General features: G+C 35.9%; 1 non-coding gene across 1 annotated transcript; it reads left to right on the top strand.

Moving 5' to 3' along the window:
• Window positions 1–8,443: 8,443 nt before the first annotated feature.
• Window positions 8,444–8,516, top strand: TRNAR-UCU (transfer RNA arginine (anticodon UCU)). The gene has a single exon. It is a non-coding gene; the product is annotated as a tRNA-Arg (tRNA).
• Window positions 8,517–22,513: the final 13,997 nt, after the last annotated feature.

Below are 22,513 nucleotides of genomic sequence, written 5' to 3'. Positions count from 1 at the left end.
TGCGGCAGAAGTCAAAACTTTAGAAAACTAACTTGAATAATAAAATATCTTATATATACAATTCTCGTGTCACTATGTTAGTTACCGTACTCCTCTGAAATGGCTTTGCCGATTTTCACCAAATTTTATATCCATATTCAGTAGGTCTGAGAATCGGCTACTATCTATTTTTCATACCCGTGATAAGGGTTATTCACCCTTAACATTTTTTTATTTATATGGCAACACAACGTTTGCCGGGTCAGCTAGTAATAAATAAAATATGAAACTGACACCCATTGACACATTTTTCTATGCTGACACCGGATGACATCTTGACTTATGCAGTTTGCTCTGCCGTCTTACGAATTTTCGATCAGGCCACGTATCCTGACACGAGTTTAACATTTTTACCCATCACAAACGAGCACAACGCCGCTAAGGGAGTTTTCACAAAAATCTTAATCGGGTCCCTATTGTGTGTCTATCTATTTAGGTAATTAAATAAGGTGTGGACAGCGATGTTAGGAGCGCGCCATTATCACATTATATTACGAGGAAGGGTTGCTAGCTACCCTTTAGGGACGCGACATATCGGTATTTCACGTAGGGTATTAATAATCTAACCAGTAGTTGAAGCAACCTGTCATTCGAGGGGTCCGAGGTTTAAATTAGGTACGCACCTCTGATTTTTCTGAAGGTTTTTGAAAATGGTAGAACCCTTTATTTGTTCGACTCCGGCGGCACCACCGCCACAACTACTTCTGCCTCATAACAGCAGTGTTAAACGCTGCTGTGTTCTGGTTTGAAGGGTGTGGTATGGGAGACTTTTCGGACCTGTTCCAGCTTAGTCCTCAGGGGTAGCGGCGCATATGTGGCCGACCTTAGATAGGAATATCTAATCCTATCTGGGGTTGATTACAAATGTCCAAGAGCGGCAGTAGCCACTTACCATCAGGTGGACTGCATGCTCGTCTGCTACTCCTATATTATAAAAAAGATGGTACAGCACATATATCAGTACATATGTCAGACAGTATACAAAAAATAATAAAAAATACTGAGATGGGGTTATGACCCCATCTCAGTATTTTTTGGCAAGTGACGTCACTTTATATTCAGCTATTCCCGTGCGTTTTCAATTTCAATCTTGGAAATATAATTATTTTTTTATTATTTTATAATCTTAAATCTAACTTTAAAATATGACATTCGTAAACTTTGGAATGAATACTTTGATGAAAAATCGAAAGAAAAAGGAATATGATACCGTACGATCCAACCACGTCCACCTAAATATCCTTGGATTAATAATAACGTGCTGAGTGCACGCCTTACTATTACAGCATTGAGACTTAGATCTGGACACATTCCATGCAATAAATACTTTTACTTGATGCGAAAATCTACTTCTGCATATTGCCCGTCGTGTAATAATGTCGATGATATGTACACAGATTAATGGAATGTGTGCAGTATAGTCAAATGAGACAAGAGGTTAAGTTTAACATAAAACTTATTGGGCATTGTAACATTTGTAACAGCATACTCTCGAAGCCGCTCTCGGAGGATGCTAAAAAAATATTTAAGTTGATTGTCGGTAATGATTAAATATGGAAATTGTAATCACAAAAATATCAAAAAAATATAATCTTAAATCTATTCGGATGAACTTATAACCCTTTTATCATTTTATTCTTTTTGCGCATAACTTTATTAAGTACTAATAATGTTATTTTCTAAACATGTATAATTTATACATAGTAGGAATGACAGGCTACAAAATATAAAATCTGTCATTCCCAGAATATCATATATATTTCCAATTCCAATAATTCAGACAAATCCAAGCCAAGGACAATTCATAAGAGAAAATCCGTCTTGTCATTTGGAATATAGGACGTGCCAAAGAAATAAGTATAAAAAGAAACTATCGAAAAAACATTACCTTCCACAATCTAGTTATTAAAATATTTATTAAAATATATTAAATATTTTTGGGTTTAATCGGTCAATAATATTGTGCAATATTGCAAATTGTGCAATATTATTGACCGTTAAGGGTTAATCTTCGATCACTAATAAGAACTAGATACACAATCCCATACAAAAATGAACTTAAAAAGTGGCGTCAAATTGACGTCGAAAACAAAGAAAAAAAAAATGACGACCGTGGTTTGTCACTTGGACAAGGAATTAGTGGAGACGAACTGTCATTACTTTTAATATTTTTATTAGGTCGATGTAATTAATTTTAATGAACATAATAATAATTTATCAATGAAAGTAAGTAATATGCAGTCACAATTTATTATAATAAACATATAATAAGTTTAAAATTAAAATATAACCAAATACAAGTAATTTAATTAAAAAAATCAACAAGCTGTTTACGCCGTTATCCAACGAAATAGATTGCCCACGACTAAATAAATATGTAGTAAACCAACATTTATTTCAATTATTTTTACCCGACTCCCAAGGAAGGGTTATGTTTTTCGCGCGTATCTTGTATGTTTGTCTTTATTTATTTGATCGGATCTAACAAACGGCTGGATGAATGTCGACAATTAAGGTATCATTATATTCGTCTCAATGACCCGAGTGTCCTTAGATAGGTGTTAGAAAAAAAAATCAAAATGGCGGATTTTTGGTGCGAAATAGTAATATTTCAAAAAAAGTTAACCGAACCTATCGAGTATGATATCAAATGAAAGGAAATTAAACGGAGATTATAAAAACATATAATTTGTATATATATATATATATAATATATATATATATATATATATATATATATATATATAAAATAGCAAGGTGACTGACTGATTAACTGACTAAATGATTTTTTCATTTTTCAGAAATCAACGTACAGCCAAAACCGCTTAATTTAGAGTTCTGAAATTTTGCACATGGGTTCGCTATATAGCGTAAATAAGTACTAAGAAAGTCCGAAAAATCAACCCCATAGAGGGCAAAATAAGGGTTAAAAGTTAATTTGAACAACCGTCAATTTTGACGCAAACACTATGAAATTTTGTATCTGGCTTGTTGGATAAAAATAATGAAATTCTACCCCTAACGATATAAAATAATTACTAGAACTTTGAATTACTGAAGTTATATATTCTATAAATCGTAAATGGTGGATGTTTTTCCGAAATAGTAACACGTTTTAAAAAAAAGTTAACCAAAACTATGGAGTGGGGTATCAAAATAAAGGAAATTAAAAGGTTTTAAAGGATTACACACATATTATATGATATATATTAAAATATTATATATTAAAATATATGATATATATTTTAAAGGTGGTAGAACCCTTTGTGGTTCGACTCCGGCGGCACCACCGCCACACCTATTTCTGCCTAATAACAGCAGTGTTAGGCGCTGCTGTGTTCCGGTTTGAAGGGTGTGGTAAGGGAGACAGACTTTTCCGAGGCGTTCCAGCTTAGTCCTGAGGGGTAGCGGCGCATCTGTGGCCGACCTCAGGTAGGAATATCTTATCCTATCTGGGGTTGATTACAGATGTCCATGGGCGGCAGTAGCCACTTACCATCAGGTGGACTGCATGCTCGTCTGCTACTCTTATATTATAAAAAAAAAAAAAAAAAAAAAAAAAATATACATGTGTATAACACATCGAGGTGACTGTCTGACTAAATGCGTAAGTTGCTGCGCCAGACACCAACGTAAAGGGAAACCGCGGATCTTTAGCGTGCTGGAATTTTACACATAGGTTCTTTATATAGCGTAAATGAGCCCTACGAAGATAAAATAGGATAATATTCTTTGAACATCTTTTGTTTTTGAAGCAGATACCTATTATAAAACTTTTTTTTGGCTTTCTTGCTAAAAAATGATGAAACGCCTATTTCACTGTTTTTGAAAATTCTACTTCAGCCTTTATAGTGCAGTCGGGTTTTTGATTATTTTAATTAAATTACTTGCTTACTTTGTAGTGACAGAAATCCGTTGTATATTTCTTCTTAAATTTAGAGTTTTTTCCAACACCTATCTAAGGAAATTTGGATATTTGAGTCGAATATAATGACACCTTGACTGTCGAAGTTCACCCAGCCGTATGTTAGATCCGAGGGAATAAAATGCAGTGCAGCTAAAGTCCGCTTATAAAGATACATACAAGATACGTGCAAAAAACATAACCGTTCTTTGGCAGTCGAGTAAAAATAAAAATATGGAATCAACAGGATGCCATTAATTCCCTTGACTAAAGTGAGTTTATTGGAAAACAGTCTTTTCGATGGATTTTTATTTTTTTTCCGTATCTTTTTTGGCTATGTTAAGCAATCTTATTTTAGTGTATCTTTCGACAATAGACTTTATTATAATAATTCTATGACTATTGTCGCGGCAGTTGGATGAAAAGACATCATAAAATATATAAAATAATAATTTACTTAATAATTTAATTTCACTCATTTACTATTTACTCATTGCCTATGTTTAATTATTATACAAAACAAATATTTTTATATAACAAAAAAAATAATTAAATTAAAGAAAAAAATATAAAACAATAGCGTCTCCATTCAAGTTAGAACAGAGTCACCATGTTACCCGAACAAATGAAGTGGGCTTGCAATAGTAAGAATTGTACGTTTAGTAACAGACTTTCCAATTTAAATGGTTTATACATTCTGTTGATTTTGTTGATAATTTTTAAAACTTAAAAATAAATTATTTACGAACGAAATAGCAGTATTTATAATTGAGTGATATCAATTACCTACTTATAATAATTATACTTACCGAAAATACGATATTCCATCATTTTTTAGCGTACTAGACGTGTGATTTTTGCAGTTTTGAACGAGCACTGAGGCGTGTTTATTCTCCGAACGTTCAAACACTACTAACCTAAAAGCGCACCCAAATGTCTATTTGGGTGCTCTTTTCGTCGCGCCATTTTTTTGTCGCTGATTGTGTATCTAGTTCTTATTAGTGATCGAAGGGGTTAATATTGAAAATTACGCAAAGATTGAACGAAAGTTTGAGCGAGTTTAATTTTGTTTGCACCATATTTTTTATTGAATCATGTAGGGTCAGTATTGCGTAATATTTTTTTTAAATATAGTTATAAAAATATTGCGCAATACTGATACTAAAAATATAATGATACTAATAATACTAAAAATATTACTTTTAAGCTGAAATTGCGATCGATATTTTCTTTATAATCAAAAACAATTCTATCGACACGAGGAATCTCTAAGGACACCGCCACAGGTGGTCACTTCGTTAGTGTGAGTGACAGGGATATTCATTACAACTCCATAAGTGGTTTGGTTTATTAGCACTTATTAACTTGTTGCGACTTCCCTCTACTCGGCTAGATGGCGCTACAAGTTTCTGAATCACGCTGTCGAAGTTTTTTCAACGTCTCATATACAGGGTTTATTTTTCTAATGGGCCTTCAGGGCCAAATCCGATTTTGATAAAACTGCAGCATGTCATTAGACTACTTACGTCTATTTATTTTCAAGACTTGTTACAATAATAAATACAACAAAAACATTATAATAATTAAGATAAGTATAAATATTAACAGCCTTACAAATAAACGTGTCATAAAATGTTATGTTAAGCATAAATGGAGAATAAGCGAAATTCCTACAAATAAACTTGTAATAGCTTATACATAGTATATCGTCTATATAACCGTCCATACAAGAGTTATACAATCCCTCACCCTTGTTTAAGTTCCGTATAACATAAAATCTTTGACATTCTATAATATAACATCGCTCCATTTTTTTATAAAAATTGTTTGTTTAATTAAATTGAAAGCATTATGATGGGAGTAAGAGCTGTAGAAGAAGTAGAGGAAGTTAATTATGTAATAAACAATTTACATATTATTGTAAGAAGGACAAAAACTTATAAAAAAAGAGAAAATCCTTTTGAATTATTCAATGATGCAGAATTTCGTATAAAATATCGATTTTCCAAGGAAGGTGTCATGTTTTTGGACCACTTATTTGGTGATTCTCTAGGAGTGGATAGGCGTGGAGGTGGCTTATCTTCCATTTTACAAATATTGATAGCTTTGAGGTACTGGGGCCGCAATCAAGTAAGTTGTAGTTATGTTTTACAATAAACTTTTCAATATTTATGAAAATATACGATGTGAATAATTTGAATATTTGAACTTGAGAAAATAATAAATATGTTCAAATGACATTAAAAACGTCAACTGTAATCTTTGGTGATACAATTGACATAATATCCATAAACAATTGTCTACTTTTTTTGTGAAATGCGACGTTGCCGTTTCGTGCAGTTATACGTAAATTGGGTATAGTTATGACGATGTTATGCCGAGTTTATTTGTTAGAAAATTAAATTTTCTTATGCATAATTTATGCTAAATATAACTATTCATAGCATAACCATGGTATAAGTATATTTTTATTTGTAAGGCCGTAGGTGTCTTGTGTGGGACGCTACTTGCGTGGACACACTGTCACCTTCTCATATTCACATATCTTCCAGGGCAGCCGGTGTCGTGGCGACCGACGCTGATTCGCAAGTTGTAGAAATATGCAGATCTTATTAAAGACTACATATTTCTGCCATTTGGTGTTGAAACATTGGGGCCGTGGGGTTCCAATGCTAGATTATTTTTTAAGCATCTGTCCAAACGGTTGATTGAGTCAACGAATGACCAGAGAGCTGGCACATACCTCGGACAGCGAATTAGCCTCGCTATACAACGAGGGAATGTTGCCAGCATTTTGGGAACTCATCCCAGGGACAGCAATTTAGATGTAGATTTTTATATTTAATTTATAATATGGTTATATTCATTCGTTTTTTAAAATATCTACATATTTTCCTAGCCGGGCATCGAAAGAGTTCATTTAAAAAAGAAACTACATCTGATAGTGCGTATTCTTGTACCATCGGATAGTGTCGCTAAAAGATCAAATTCTGGAAAGCAATTTTTTGTAATAAACAAAAGGAAAAACCAAATTTTCAAGAAAACATATTTTTTTACATTGATGACAATATATGAAAACCATGGAATAAATATTTTCTACTTACGGTTACTTACGATTTACTATAAGAAAATAATAGGTAGGTTGACAACTAAGTTCTCTTTTTTTTTTTTACTTTTTGATAAAAATAGAACACTGATTACTTAATACATGATTATTTTTGTTGTTTACAACTTCTTTCCAACGTTAAATATGATTTTAAGTATATCCCTTTGTTCCATCACTCAGTTTTGCCTCGCTTCTTCTCCATAACGAAACACCTAGTAAAGTGCTGGTCGATGATGACATGACATTCAAAAGTGTTCTGCAAAGAATCTATTTTGAATAAAAAAAGTGATTTGATTTGATTTGATTTGAAAAAGTAATTCGAGCAAATTGACATTTTTACATTTGTATTATAATGTTCTCAAAAATAATATTGCGCAATACTGACTCTACATGATGCAATGGAAAAATATGGTGCAATAAAAATTAAACTAGCTCGATTCAATTTCGGTCAATCATTGCGCTATTGTCAATATAAACCCTAAACTGATACAAATCTCGTGTCATATTGTTGGTTACCGTACTCCTCCGAAACGGCTTTACCGATTTTCAACAAATATAATGTAAGTTCAGTAGGTCTAAGAATCGGCTACTATCTATTTATCACACCCCTAAGTTATAAAGGTTGTTCACACTAAACATTTTTATACGGCAACACAACGTAACGGGCATAGTAACATTTTACAATTGACCGCTTAGTCGGCCTCTTATTGTACAATAAATAGTATTTTACAATGTTATTGTAGGTCTGGGGACCACCTAAGGGTTTAAAAAAATTGTAAATAACATTTAACACATTAATACATACGGTAAAAGGTGGTAGAACCCTCTGTGGTTCGACTCCGTCGGCACCACCGCCACGCCTATTTCTACCTAATAACAGCAGTGTTAGGCGCTGCTGTGTTCCGGTTTAAAGGATCTGGTAAGGGAGACATACTTTACCGAGGCGTTCCAGCTTAGACCTCAGGAGTAGCGGCGCATCTGTGGCCGACCTCAGATAGGAATATCTAATCCTATCTGGGTTTGATTACAGATGTCCATGGGCGGCAGTAGCCACTTACCATCAGGTGGATTACATGCTCGTCTGCTACTCCTATGTTATAAAAAAAACGGGGCCCCTGTCCCTCGGGGGCCCCGTATCATTGTGACGGCTGAGACGGTAACTACACCTCTAGCGGACTAAGGGGAGACGGTCCGCCCCGAGATCGGGGGCCCACAAACACAATTCACAAAATCTGTGAAATGTGCTTAAATCTGCAAAAAAAATGTCACCGGAATCATACATATTTTTCGAGGAATAATTCTATGACTCATTTGTAATTTTGTAAAATCATATTATCTTTTTTCAATGGGGCCTCCATCACAAATGTAGAGTAAAATCGGTGCAAACTCCCGTGGTCCCTGTGGCGCAGAGGATAGCGCGTTGGACTTCTAATCCAAAGGTCGTGGGTTCGATCCCCACCAGGGATGAAATTGTATTTTTATAAAATTCTATTATACAACCGTCATCCTTGTTAATAAATAAATAACTAATTTTACGAGTATTTGTAAGTGGTGTATATTTTTTTTGTTAACAAAACTTTCTTAAACGTAAGTAACGTCAAGTAGCAGATACTTAAGCGGACGCTTGTGCGGATTCCGTATTTAGGGATCCGTACCCATAGGGCAAAAACTGAACCCTCTTACTAAGGATTTGCTGTCTGTCCGTCTGTCCGGCTATATCTCCGGAACCGTAATAGATAGACACATAATTTTTTTACAGAGAATGCATAACGGTGGCCGCTAAAACAACAAATACTAAAAATAAAATAAAGTTGAATATTAACGGAGGTCTCCATACAACAAACCAGTATTTTTCGGCATTTTTCGATCTAACTGTTAAACCGTATTAGGAAGACGGTTGAAATTTTTACAATCCGTTTACTACTATAACTGGTATTATAATAAATAAAAATAAGAACCTTAAAACATATTTTAATATAGTTATTTTAATTTTATTAATAATATTATACGTTGTTTACGTATCATTCACCATCACTCCAACGCCATCTATTGTTGTTTCATATAACTAATTATTGTCAAAGATAATAAAATAAATAAAAATAAGTAAAAAAAATGGACATTTGGTGGTACGAAAGCCTCCATGTGCGAGTTCGACTCGTACTTGGCGAATTATTAAATGACGTGAAACCATCATACACGTGAGTTCATACACAAAATGTATTTTACAGTATTAAGCTCTCGTAACTAGATTTAAACGTATTAAAGGCAACCGCAATATTTGTGATGTTGCCATCAATTTGAAGCTTTGTAGCGCATGTCAAACACACGCAGGGTAACCATGCTGGGGAGACTTTCTGAAAAAAATTGACAAAAAAATACTACCGACTGCTCATCATCAACCCATTAACCTCCCACTGCAGAATGAGAAGGATTAGGCCATAGTCCACCGCGCTGGACAAGTGCGTATTGGTAGACTTCACACACCTTTGAGATTTTTTTTTTATGAAATCTCTCAGGTATGCAGGTTTCCTAACGATGTTTTCCTTCGCCGTTTAGCAAGTGATAATTAATTTCTAATATGCAAGTAACTTTGAAAAATCAGCGTACCTGGGATTTGAACCTCGGACCCATCGATCGAGAGGCCGAGTTTCTTAACTTGAAATTAATGATTCACTAGGCTATCACTGACACAAAAATGTAAGTACCTAATATTAATTGTCATGTTTGTGAACGATAGTGCAATATTGCATATTACAACATAGGTAAATCATAACTTTTATACTGATAATTAAAGCAATTCGTTCAGAGTTCAAGAATACAATCCGTTGAATTTTTACCCGACACTGGAGGGTAATATTCCGAGGGTTTGTTTGTATACTTCTCTTATTTCTTTTCTCGTCGTTTAGGCCAAATGACGAGAACGGTTTCCTCGAAGGTGGTATATTCTACCACCTTTTGTGGTTTAGCTCCGGCGGCACCACCGCCACACCTATTTCTGCCTAATAACAGCAATGTTAGGCGCTGCTGTGTTCCGGTTTGAAGGGTGTGTTAAGGGAGACAGACTTTTCCGAGTCGTTCCAGCTTAGTTCTCAAAGGTAGCGGCACATCTGTGGCCGACCTCAAGTAGGAATATCTAATCCTATCTGGATTTGATTACAGATGTCCATGAGCGGCAGTAGCTACTTACCATCAGGTGGACTGCATGCTCGTCTGCTACTCCTATATTATATAATTTAAAAAAAACTTGTAAAAATGAGCTATAGGCATCCATCCTTCCGCGAGATGTGTCACATGACAGAAATATTCACGACGTCGATTTTCTATAACTTTCTTATCGTGTCCCTCAATTTCCAAAACGGTGGCCACCCCGCGCCCCGCTGCGCGTATCAAAAATGTAATCTTTGACTCTGCACCTCTGCTACTGTCTGCTACCAGTACATCCAAGACTTTATTTATAAAACCACAAGGTTCAAATTGTACAGCACTTTCTCGAACTCAACGAAGCTCTTATTTAAATATCATAGAGTTTCATTTCGTATAAAAAGATTTGTTAACATTTTGAAAGAATTTTCACCCTTAAAGTGTGGTGTTAGAGGGTATAATCGCTTGATCTGTGTATAATGTCTGCTGTGAGGTCTTTGTGGTGGTGACGTGTGTCAGATTGTCATTGATGTTGTCAAATCTGACAGATGATATTATTGGAGCGATTCATTCGATATTTTCTCAAGATAATACACTATTTATTGGGTGGATCTTTAGGTTTCTACCATAGATAGGTATAGATATCTCACCGCCTTGTAATTGAAGGAAGCCATTAAGTGACTTAAACGGCTGACAATTCTGTCAGCTGTTTAATGGCTGTCATGATGTAATTTACGCGGAATAATGCCGACATGCGCAGTTAAGGTACGAAATCGAAGAAAAAGTGCCAAAAAAGAACGTTTCATTCGTAAGTGATCTAAAAACTATTTCTTTTTAATATTTTTCAAACACGAAAATAATTGACAGTGACAATTGTCAAAATGTTACATTTTCTTGTGGATAAGCGAAAAATTAATAAGGGTTTAAGTTTGCTCAACTGTGTATGACGGAATATTTCACTGTTTTAAGGAGGAAATAAAACTTTCCTGAACTATAATGCTTTTTAAAAGATGGTGGTAGGCCCCCAGATCTTTGTATTTGTTGTTAACTTGTAATATATTTTTATAGCTATAAGATAAGCATTTTCCCTATATAATTCTAGTTGTAATTCTGGCATGAATAATCTAAATTTTTTTTTTCTGCATCTTACATATTGAGATTGGATTTTGAAGCCACAAAATTATTTCGTCACTTATTGTTGAATTCTTGACAAATAAAAATCATTTTGGATTTCTCCAAAATGTTTTTTATTTGTCAAGAAGAATTGTCAAATTTTCATTTGCGTGAATAACTAATACAACGTAATTTACGTAATAAATAAATATTTCAAACATTTTAGGGACATTTTAGAAGGGAACATTTTTTAATCTTAAAAAAAAAGTTTGAAAGGTATGTGAAGTCTATCAATACGCACTTGTCCTACGCGGTGGACTATGATCTAATCCTCATTCTGAGAGGAGACCCTTGCCCAGCAGTGGGACAGTAATGGGTTGATGATGATGATGATTAGAACGGAGACGTGGCACCACTATATTTACGCAACAATTTCAATTCTCAAAACTGTTTACACTTTCTTGTTAGTGGTCTATGTATTTTACTCATCTAAGGTTTCTACCTAAAAGTTAAAGGTAGTAAACGTAGTAAATAGGTTATTGATGTATTAAGCAATTAATTAGTAGTTAAAGAAATGATGAGACCATATTTTTTAAAATATTAAAATAGGAAATGCCCACGCAGTTTATTTTATATAATATAGGAGTAGTAGACAAGCATCTAGTCCACCTGACGGTAAGTGGCTACTGCCGCCCATGTGCCTAGATCTAATCAACCCCAGATAAGATTAAATTCCTACCTGAAGTCGGCCTCTTAACCACCGCTTCCCCTAATGACTACTGACTACCACACCCTTCAAAACCAGAACACAGCAGCACTGCTGTTATGAGGCGGAAATAGGTGTGGCGGTGATGCCGCTGGAATCAGACCACAGAGTCTACCTTAAAAATAAGTGGCTACTACCCATGGACATCTGTAACCAATCTCAGATAATATTATTTTTTATTTAATAATTCAGGACTAAGTTTGAAGGCTTCGAATAAATCAATCCAACCAAAGCGTAGGCATCTATGTGTGTAGCCCGCCTGTTAAATATCTCCCGGTCATACTAACCCCTAATCCGCCGGTGGTAATGAAGCTCTCAAATATTAACAGTAACCCTTCACCGCTCATTTTCTGCCCGTCGCGTCGCGTCAGGATTAACTAATTGTTTTGGTTGATAAATGTCCCTTGTTCATTGTAAAGTATTTTTTGTAATTGTCATGATAAATGTTCATAATATAGGAGTAGGAGACGAGCATGCAGTCTACCTGATGGTAAGTGTCTACTGCCGTATGGACATCTGGAATCAACCCCAGATAGGATTAGATATTCCAACCTGAGGCCGGCCACAAATGCGACAAAACCCCTGAAGACTAAGCTGGAATGCCTCGGGAAAGTATGTCTCCCTTACCACAAGAAACCGATGGACGAACGAGTAATAAAGATAAAAATAAGAAATAAATAAGATACATTTAATATTGTTTGCCTTGTAACAATAGTGTTAAGCGCAGCTGTGTTCTGATTCGATGGGCGTTATAAGAAAGAACACTTATTTAGTTTTCAAGGGTAACAACACATATAGATGCGTAGGGCTTACCTCGGTTAGGACTATAAACCTATTTCAGGTTATTTTTGAGTTGAATTAGCAAACGTGCGTGCAGTCCACCTAATAGTCACCTAATAGTATAATAGTATCTATCATCAACCCTAGTTACGATTAGATTTCTACCTGTAACTTGCCACAGGCATATTGCCACCTCAGAGGACTTTGCAACGCCTGATATCTCCTTTACAACGCCTTTATATATTTATTTATTGTTAATTAGAACGATACATGAATCACACTAATTAACACGTCCAGTTCAATGTCATACAGAGGAATTGATTATTAAATTTGTAACATTTAATAATTAAGAACAAATAATAATAATTAAATAATCGAAATTAATTATTACATAGAAAAAAATTGATTTTAGGAGGTTAGAAATTATCTGTGAAGTTAAGACACAAACTTATAACTTCGTGCCATCTCTCAGCAAATAGAACGAAGTCGGGATATGAACGAGGTATGTGAGAATTTATGAGAACTGCAAGCACATTTGCCATTCCATTAATAAAAAAATCTCAGGGTATTATCGCCAATAAGAGATAATAGCCCGTTCAAATCAAAAGGCATATAAAAGGTCGACACGGCTAACAAACACCGTTCCATTTGCCAAAGGGATTACGAAGTGATTATCCAGTTTATTGCGCTTCTGTATAAACAGACCCTCGGCTACGAACAAACAATAATATATACTTACGTAATGTGGAGCGATACAGCTAATGCGAACAGTGAAGCAGTGGCCCCCAGGGGCCCCCGGCAGTGAGGGGTTAAACGCCGTTATTAATTTTGATTTTTGTTTCAATTTTCCCATGAATTATGTATGTGGAATGAGTGAAGTAAAGCACAGAAAAGCGCATAAGCATATTAAAGGAGAATGCCCATTCTTGGTACTGATTTTTCTCATGCGACAAAATGAAAGTAATATTAAAAATATTAAAATTATTTTTTGATTTTTTTACATAGTTTGTCGATCAGAATAGTTTCTTTGAACAGGGGATTCCATTTAAGATAAGTTAAGACGAAATGTTGATTGTTGTTCTTAAAAATGAAAATGGCGGTATTTTATACTCGGAATTCAATAAGACTATTAGTGTTTTGACTAAACAAATAATATCATTACCATTGATGTATAATGTGACAATTTGATTGCAAGGCGTTTTGAAGGCAATGGCGTTTTATTTTGATTTAGTTCGTGTGTGTTTGTCAATACCGGATAATCGGATATTTCGATTTTGAGGTTATGTAACATTTCGGTGAATAACTTCAGAACCCGGATGCTGATCTAAAAAAAAATTACTGGGGGTAGTTATTGGTTAATTATACATCGTCCACAACAAGTTTCAATTTGATGCAACTCTGAACGGCGGTCCATACTTTCATGGGCATTGTCCTTTTCAAAACATTGCACAATAAGTAATAGTTGGTTAAAATTTAGATAAAAATCGAAAAGATTTAGATTAAATTATTGTTTAATAATGACAAAGATATTTCGGTTAAAAAAATGTATATATTATATTGCAATACCCTAGCAGGTCGCATGCTTGTACTAAAAATAATTTGTAAGACCTGATATTAAAAATAAACATGAGCAATAAAGAATTTGAATTTGAATAATAATTGAGGAAATTCTAGTAATACTTTGATTTAGTGCTATAAGTATGCGAAGTAAATAATATTGTTTTTTCACAGACCTCTATTTTTTAGAGGATTATAAGGGCGCTTAACAAAGTCGCCGTGTAGGGCAATTTGATTATTTTTTTATCGCTGTCAATCCATTGTTGTCCCACTGCTGGGCATAGAGGAAGGGCCCATTATCAAACGCGCTGACCAAGTGCGGATTAATAGACTTCACACACCCTTAAGAACACTTTTAGAGTTCCGTACACAAAGGGTAAAAAACGAACCCTATTACTTAGGGTCGGTTCATATCTAACGGAAAATGCATCACGTATTATTGGTCGCGTTACGATTATATAATAAAACATTCAACCTTTCACACCTAACCGATGATGTGTTAGTGCGTCGAGCATACGACGTCTGTTCCGTTTCCGTCAACGCATTATCAGTCGGTCGGCCACGCGCCACGTGTATTTTGACATTTTTGACAATGCAACATCAGCAGAGATCGTTTGTGTACAGGCAAGACGAGACGCGTAATGTGGCAGGTCTAATTTAACCGAATAGATGCGACCGATGATACGCTCGACGCATTTTCCGTCAGATATGTACCGACCCTAAGACTCCGTTATCAGATCGTCTGTCACAGGGCTCTAACCCGTGAACCGTAATAGATAGAAATGGGGGTCTTAAGAAACCATCACTTTTCGGCGTTATAAACTTTATCTATTGAGTATAATCTGAAATAAAACAAAATCTTTTGTAAATAAAATATTTCGATTTTGATATAACAAGTAGAAAACTTTAATTCTATTACCCTACAAAGATCGGTTACTCCTAACCTTTACAAAAACCGCGAGCATACCCGCGCGACACGGCTAGCTTCAAACAAATAGATACGTAATCATTGACGTACCGCTGTACAAACAGCAACACAACTATTTATTACGTATATTGATTGAACTTCTGAGTAATTGGCTAGTGGTGACCACACGTGTAAAATTTGTAGGATAGTCCCATACTAAATCAGCTTTCAGGGGTAAAGCATTTTTAACCGACGTCCCAAATAAAACGCTTTCTACACTCACAGACCCACACTCGGATTCCCTGTGTCGTGGGTGCCATGTACACACACAAAGACAAATACACAAACACCCAGACCCAGAAACAGAAACCTAAATTCATCATTTAGATTTCTGTCTGGCCGGGGATCGAACCCGGGACCCTCTGCGCGTCAGACCGGTATGGTGACCGCTCCGCCACGTGGGTCATCTAGCAAAAGCAAAAGAGGTTATCTTTTCGTCGCGTTTATATATCTTATATATAAAATTCTCATGTCACAATGTTAGTTACCATACTCCTTCGAAACGGCTTTACCGATTTTCACCAAATTTATATGCATATTCAGTAGGTCTGAGAATCGGCTCATATCGATTTTTCATACCCCTAAGTGATAAGGGTTGTTCACCCTTAAGATTTTTTTATTTATATGGCAACACAACGTTTGCCGGGTCAGCTAGTATTTATTTAATAATACGAGTAGCAGACGAACATGCAGTACACCTGATGGTAAGTGGCTACTACCGCTAATGGACATCTAATCAACCACAGATAGGATTAGATATTCCTAGCTGAGGTCAGCCACAGATGCGCCGCTACCCCTGAGGACTAAGCTGGAACGCCTCGGAAAAGTATTTCTTCCTTACCACACCCTTCCAACCGGTACACAGCAGCGCTTAACAGTGCTGGTATTAGGTAGAAACAGGTCATTTTAAAAGATACTTAATAAAGACAAAGGAAATTCCAAAATCTTGTTATTAGACAGAAACAGGTGTGGCGGTGGTGCCGCCGGAGTCGAACCACAAAGGATTTTACCACTTAATATTAATATAGAACCCTTGTCCTTTAAGACACAGTGCTCATGGTGTCACTACCCACACTGCCGTACAGTGAGGGGCGCCATTGTGTCCTCCACACAGGACAGGTGTCGACTTCTTTGTTTAGTCACACAAACGAAACTTAATGACAATGAACTTATTAGGTAATTGACACTTCTTCGTTGGGACGACACGACACGACACGGTACGGCACGGCACGACAGCACAGCACGCTACGGCACAGCAAGGTACGGCACTACCAAGATAGTAGAGCCCTTTCTGGAAACACCACCGCCACGTCTTTTTTGCCTCATAATGAGACCTTTATGAGGGAGACACAGTAATAATCTTTATTTTCTGAAATAAAATACTACTCTACCAAGGCTTTCCAACTTAGTAGAGGACGCACGCATCTGTGGCCTAATTTAGATAGAATCTTAACCTTATCTAGGATTGATTAGAGATGTCCATGGGTACCGGTAGCCACTATAGTAAGTTCTGATAGTTCAGGTGGACTGCATGTTCTTCTGCTAATCATGTTATAAACAAATCAAGTGTTTATATAGTACGGATCAAGAAATAGAGCCCTGTGGTAGACGGACCGACAGCGAAGGCTTGGAAATAGGATTCCGTTTTTACCCTTTGGGTACGGAACCCTAATAAAAAAAAAACAAATTTCATGTCCATAACATCCCGAATATATGGTCACACATCTTTCCTTTTAATCCTTTTAAACACCGTGCTCATGGTGTCACTACCCACACTGCCGTACAGTGAGGGGCGCCATTGTGTCCTCCACACAGGACAGGTGTCGACTTCTTTGTTTAGCCACACAAACGAAACTTAATGACAATGAACTTGTTAGGTAATGGAGGGAATAAAAAAAATAATGCTTTTAGTAAACAATTCGTAAGTTATAGTCCGCGTTAAACTGCTAGTCCGCTCTGAATAGGTATAGAAATGAATCGCGTCGCCATAGGAAATTGTATGACTACACCTGCTCGCAACAACTTCAGAGCGGACTGGCAGTTTGGCGATAACTATAACACCATACACTAAGGGTGGATTGCATTGATACGATTAAAGTTAGCGTTAAAATTAACTAACAATAACTTTGACGGTAGCGATGGGACGTAACCATTCTGTGTTGCACCAATCTATTTGTTATTAACGAAATTAATTATCACTTGCTTAAACGGTGAAGGAAAACATCGTGAGGAAACCTGCATACCTGAGGGATTTATAAAAAAAAATCTTAAAGGTATGTGAAGTCTACCAATACGCACTTGGCCAGCGCGGTGGACTATGTCCTAATCCTTCTCATTCTGAGAGGAGACCCGTGCTCAGCAGTGGGACAGTAATGGGTTGATGATGATGATGATGATGAACGTCATTTGTGTCGCTGTCACCACAATTTTTTGTCGACGCTGACAGATATGGAAGTTAACAAATACAATAACTTTAACCAATTGAAATCGAGCGGTTAACGTTAAGTGTTTTTATGACGTCATTTTAACCGCAACTAAAATGGAACAACTAATTATTTTTTACCATGGATTTGACGGTTGGTTAGGCTTTTGTAAATGTTAAAGTTACACCATGCAACCCACCCTAAGGGTGGATTGCACCCTAAATACTTTTAAATTTATCTAACAATAACTTTGAGGATTGCCATGGAATATAACAATTCTGTTTCAACAAATTATTTGTGTCCAAAAAACAAATCATTCACTTAATTTGTATCACTGTTCACAATTTTTAGTCGATGACTGATACGGAAATCTACAAAGACAATAACTTTAACCGAATGAAATCGAAAAGTTGATGTGTTACTTATGATGTAACAATAACTATAACCAACTGAAGTTGATCGGTTAACGTTAAGAGTCAGTTATCCGTAACTAATATAACCACTGAGTTATTTAACAGTTGGTATGACACAATGTTGGTATGACACAATATTGAGTATTTTGTATTACTTTTTTCAATTGAATAGAATTCACGGTATAACAATTTTAAAAAATTGAACGTAGTTATTTCTGAAATACTTGTTATATTTAACAACCAACTTTATCTCTCTGATCTCTGTTACGATATTAATAAAAATATGGTGTCCATTTAATCCGTTGGTTTTTGTTAATTTCTGCCAAAATCTCCAAAACGTAACTTGAAATTAAAAATTACTTACTATACTTCTGTCTTTGGCTATATGAAATGAAACAAAGTGAAATATATTTATTTTGTATAGGCTAACGGCGGCACTTACAAATTGTCTTACAATATTTTTTCTTAAACTACTATCGGATCGGAACGCGACCTCAACTGAGAAGATCCGGTGAGAAACTCAGTGAACCCACTGAGTCTTTTATAGGTATATATTTTTGTACTATCTGTCTATAAGCAATCCCGGTGCATCCAGCGATCGAAAGCGGGATTAATTCATGAATCAAATGGGTTCACTTAGCGTCCCGGGATGTTCCCGGGGGAGCTGCATTATTAACGTGAGCACGATACTGTTAAAAAGTTGTAATATGGCCGCTTACAGACATCTATTACTCTATGTACACTGTGATAAATAAAATAGAAAGATACTTACCTTGAAATTGAATGACGCCAGAAAAGGATAATTTTATAATTTATTGTTTGAATTCTTGATAAATAAAAAACATTTTTAGAGAAATTTACGTATAAATAACTAATACAACGTTATTTACGTAATAAATAATTATTTCAAACATTTTAGAACTGTTGTAGCAAAACCTTATTTACGCACAATTTCAATTTCTCAAAACTTTCTTGTTAGGAGTGATCAATCTATGAATTTTACTCATCTAAGTATGTACCGATCGACGACCCTAATGAATAAACGTGTCAGAGAAAAAATATTTTTCAGGAAAAAATAAAAACATTTAAACTTGAACGTCTGACACGGTATGTCTGCGGTAAAACTCAAAAAAGACGTATTTAAAAGCATTTTTCATTCTTCATATAATAAAATTATACTAATTGACTAGCTGACCCATCAAACGTTATGTTGCCATATAAATAAAAAAATGTTAAGGGTGAACTACCCTTATCATGGGTATGAAAAATAGATAGTAGCCGATTCTCAGACCTACTGAATATACATATGAAATTTGGTGAAAATCGACAAAGCCGTTTCGGAGGAGTACGGTAACTAATATTGTGACACGAGAATTTTATATATAAGATATTAATTACATTACTGTGGTATTGGTTTCCCTTTTCTACTAATTATTTTAAAGTACCTAGTCATTTTTTTTCGTAATAATTTATTGAATTCATTAAATTTGAACCAGAATTACCACGTTTTCTCCCGCCGTTTTCCTTGTTAAACATGTGATAATTAATTTATAATACGCATAACGTTAAAAATTAGATGCATCAGGAAGTACCGGATCTTCTCAGTAGAGGTCGCGTTCCGATCCGGTAGTAGTTCTGAAAATATTGTACCTGACAATTTGTAAGTGCCGTCGTTGGCCTATACAAATAAATATATTTCACTTCATTTCATTTCATTACACCTTATACTCCCAAAGTAGAAAACAATACGGCGTAACTCAGTTTTCCGCAGTGATAGCTTAGTGATAGCCAAAAAGCCGTGATTGCCTAGTGGTTAAGAAACTCGGCCTCTATCTCGATCGAGGGGTCCGAGGTTCAAACCCCAGGCACGCACCTCTGATTTTTCAAAGTTATGTGCAGATTAGAAATTAATTATCACTTGCTTAAACGGTGAAAGAAAACATCGTGAGAAAACCTCCATACCTGAGAGTTTTGTAAAAAAAATCTCATAGGTATGTGAAGTCTACCAATACGCACTTGTCCAGCGGTGGACTATGGCCTAATCCTTCTCATTCTTAGAGGAGACCCGTGCCCAGCAGCGGGACAGTGATAGGTGGATGATGATTATGATGATGATGTGATAATTCATTTGTAATATGCACATAACGTTAAAAATGAGTTGCACGAGGAATTAAACTTTGTACCTACTCCCAAAGTAGACAAACTTTAACTGAGTGTTTGGCTATCACGCTTCAGTTCTGAATATTGTTTCAAATTAAAAATATTCAAATCATTTTTGATAATCCCGTCATCCCAATATTGGGGTTCGATCAGGGCGGACGGCGGGTGAGGGCGGGCGGGGGGTGAGGGAGGGTGGGGGGTGAGGGGCGGAGGGTTAGCCGGAACCGGAAGCGGCGTTATTGAGTTACAGCGAGGAGTTTATAAAATTTGTTTGTTGTGAGATATGTTGATGTTTAAACAATTGAATGTTACATTGTTGTGGAAGGGTGGGTAAATATGCACAGGGCTAGCATGCAGCGTTTACTTTTTTTATAATATAGGAGTAGCAGACGAGCATGCAATCCACCTGATGCTGTCTACTGTCGCTCATGGACATCCGTAAGCAACCCCAGATGATTAGATATTCCTACCTGAAGTCGGCCACAGATACGCCGCTACGCCTGAGGACTAAGCTGGAACGCCTCGGAAAAGTATGTCTCCCTTACCACACTTCAAACCAGAATACAACAGCGCTTAAGGCTGTTGCCGCCGGAGTCGAACCGGAGAAGTTCTGAAAATTATTACAAATGTTTTCAGGTAAAATTTCAATTCTATTTAGATTTGAATACAGCAACATGTGAGCTTACCAAGTGAATTGCATGTTACTCTGTAGTAACATTATTTTATGGACCTTAGTAACATGTGTGGTCTGACATAAATATATGATATTACTAGCTGACCAGGCATATGTTGTGTTGCCATATAAAAAAAATGTTAAGGATGAACAACCCTTATCCCCTAAGGGTATGAAAAATAAATAGTAGCCGATTCTGAGACCTACTGATAATGCATATAAAATTTGGTGAAAATCGGTAAAGCCGTTTCGGAGGAGTACGGTAACTAACATTGTGACACGATAATTTTATATATAAAAATTATTAAATAATTATTTCTTCAATTTAAAAAGACCACAAAGTACCCTTAGGCTATGTTTATATCCAAAAAATAAAATTGGCAAAAAATCAGCTATGAAAGCCCACGTTTAATCCGATGAGCCCTCGATATTATTATAATGTTGATCAAAGCGTAGATTGGAGCACGGTGCCACAGATTGGTTATTGAATAGGAATTATTCGTAGTCGCGACACGTGCGCTCCAATTGACAGGTATTCAAAGTAAACATTTCGTTTTATAGCGGGTAGCGCGATGAGAGCGAGTCTCAAGATTCCGTGTAGATGCCGCGTTGTGGAAATATCGTGAGGAAACTACGTCCGAGAGTTCTAATACATGTTATCATCGTTAATACAAAGCTTGGATATTAACGATATTGAATTTTTATAATAGTACTTTAAAATAATAAGTCACTCATTTGATTACTATAGTTCAAACACGGATGCAGTGGGGATGTCAAGTGGGGATGATATCGTGGCGGCGCTCGAGTTAACAGAGAGCGGCATTCTGGTCGGAGACTTCAGCAAGAACAGTTTAATAACGGGAATAGTTATAATACCTCTAATCACTAGTGTGTACCTACTTACGTGTAATTGTAATATCGTTACTCCGTACCATATATGTGACTATATTTATACATGACTACCTTCAAGACGACGTTGATAATATACATAACATTTTTAAAACTGTTTAATACTAATCAAACTGTATAATTGCGAATACAGTATTAAATGGCGAAATTCACGAGTTCGCGAGTTCAATTCTCTATTCGCCTACCAAATAGTTATTATTTCTGATTTTTACGTTATCGTGGCAGTCATAGAAGTGAAGGCATTCCGAAAATTTCAAGTGTCTATCTGTTACAGTTCCAGAGATAGAGTCCTGTGAAAAACGGACAGAAAGCGGTGGCTTAGTAGTAGGGTTCCGTTTTTACGTTTCGTTTTTATCTAAAAATGACGTAAGGGCTCAAAGTTTATACGCGGCATATTTGGCAGCGCGGTGGACTATAGCCTAAACTCCTCTCACTCTGTTTGAGGGAAAGGTACCATAGGGGAACTCATCAACACCTCGTTTTTCTAAAGTATAAGACGGTAGAAGATGGTAGAACCCTCTGTGGTTCGACTCCGGCACCACCGCCACACCTATTTCTGTTA

This window comes from Epargyreus clarus, unplaced genomic scaffold (genome assembly GCF_041222505.1).
Source record: "Epargyreus clarus isolate Ecla_fem2 unplaced genomic scaffold, WU_Ecla_fem_2.2 ptg000033l, whole genome shotgun sequence".
NCBI classification, from domain to species: Eukaryota; Metazoa; Arthropoda; class Insecta; order Lepidoptera; family Hesperiidae; genus Epargyreus; species Epargyreus clarus.
Note: the sequence above shows the minus strand (reverse complement) of the source record. Positions and strands in the feature narration are given on the sequence as shown.